Source organism: Macrobrachium rosenbergii, chromosome 25 (assembly GCF_040412425.1).
Source record: "Macrobrachium rosenbergii isolate ZJJX-2024 chromosome 25, ASM4041242v1, whole genome shotgun sequence".
NCBI classification, from domain to species: Eukaryota; Metazoa; Arthropoda; class Malacostraca; order Decapoda; family Palaemonidae; genus Macrobrachium; species Macrobrachium rosenbergii.
The window spans coordinates 18,491,321-18,493,394 of record NC_089765.1 but is presented as its reverse complement, the minus strand read 5'-3'; positions in this window follow the sequence as shown (position 1 = coordinate 18,493,394).

Here is a 2,074-nt window from a genome sequence, read left to right as displayed (position 1 = left end):
GCCATCGCACAAGCTGAAATGCGGCCGTTTCGTCTTATGTTTTTCTGGGATGAGGTTGCTGACCCATGCCATTCTTCACATTGATTGCAACCCACCACAGTCTTATAATCACCAAGCACATAATTTTTTTTTACCTAGGTCAAGGCATAATGGATTTTTTTTTTCAGAAAAATACATAAAGGCAATTTACCTTTACCAGGATCGAATCTCACACGTACAATACCAGGATCGAATCTCACACGTACAATATGACAATCTTTACCTGATGAAAAATGTCAGTCATAAAATACAGCAAAAATATTTTGTAAACATTCACATCCTCTCAAAACTAAACTGATATGTTTCCTCGCCCTAAAATATGAAAAAAAAAAATTCCCTCATTATATACAACCATAAATTACCCAAAATACGAAAAAACTTTACACATGTTCGAGTTTGGAGAAGCCTCCTAAATCATCTTACATGAATAAAAAAAAGTTTTGAATTTTTTTTTTTCCAAATGCAGAAACACGGGAGGGTCGTTTTGAGTTTTCATATGAAAAGATGAATCTTCAAACTTCCCTCATTAATATTTTTGCATATTTATTGCATGATAATTAAAATTGGAACAAATTATCACAAAAACATAATTATCACAAAATTATTTATAATTTATATATATATATATATATATATATATATATATATATATATATATATATATATATATATATATATGATAAATATATTATGAAAATGGATTAGCCGAATAACATGTGGGAATAACAGGTTTCCAACTTTGAAAGTGATATTTATAAATACTTTCCTTCAATTTTCCTTTCTAATGCCCTGAAATAAAAATAAATTATTTTCATAAATCAAATCTATGGCTTTGCGAGCATAGGCCTACCATGCGGGAAATAACGAGTTTACCAATTTTGATAATTTGCTTAAATCTCCCTTCTTTTGTGATGGTTTGTTCTTGAATTACCATGATTATGTACAAGAATGATTTCTCAGACTGGTAGCTTAACTAACAAAGAAGCTAAATATCCTAAATTATAAGGTTCAATTAAACTCTATACTTCCAAAACAGCAATTTAACTTCGCCATTACGTTCCAAATTAAAAACCTCGACTTATACAATAAACAAAATCTACATCTGAAAACCATCCAATGAGAATGAAAACCTCGACTTATACAATAAACAAAATCTTCATCTGAAAACCATCCAATGAGAATGAAAACCTCGACTTATACAATAAACAAAATCTACATCCGAAAACCTTCATATAAAACCCACCCAAGATTTCGGGCAAACTCAACACAGCACTCCAAGACCCCAAATTCAATTTCAGCCTGTAACGTAATCATCCGGGAACTTCTCAACGTGGGGCTAACTTTTCGCACATAAACAAAAAGCTCATCTTGCTCCAAAAGGGGAAACTTCCCTGGGTGAACTCACGGGAGCATCACTGTTGGATTCTCTGGCCTTATTGTGACCCAGAATTTCTTGCTGTTTCATGCTTACAAGCAGGGATTTTTTTTGTTTAGGATTTTGTGGGAATTTCATACTGCATGACCGTGCTTGCATCCCCACGACGTGCTTGTTCATTTCTCTTGCCTTATCATGACCTAGCGTTGCTTGCCGTTTCAAGCTTGCAAGCAGAGGTTTTTTAGGATTTTGTAGGACGTTCCTGCTTCATGGCTATGCCTTCTGCTTCCTCCTTCCCCAAGACGTGCTTGTTCGCGTCTCTTGCCTTGTTGTGACTCAATGTTGCATGCCGTTTCAAGCTTGCAAGCAGGGATTTTTTAGGATTTTGTGGGACGTTCCTGCTTCATGACTATGCCTTCTATCTCCTCCTTCCTCAAGAAATGCTTGTTCGTGTCTCTTGCCTTATTGTGACCCAGCACTGCTTGCCGTTTCATACTTGCAAGCAGGGATTTTTTAGGATTTTGTGGGACGCTCTTACTTCTTGTCTATGCCCTCTATCTCCTCCTTCCTCAAAAAATGCTTGTACGCGTCTCTTGCCTTATTGTGACCCAGCACTGCTTACTGTTTCATGCTTGCAAGCAGGGATAATTTTTTAGGATT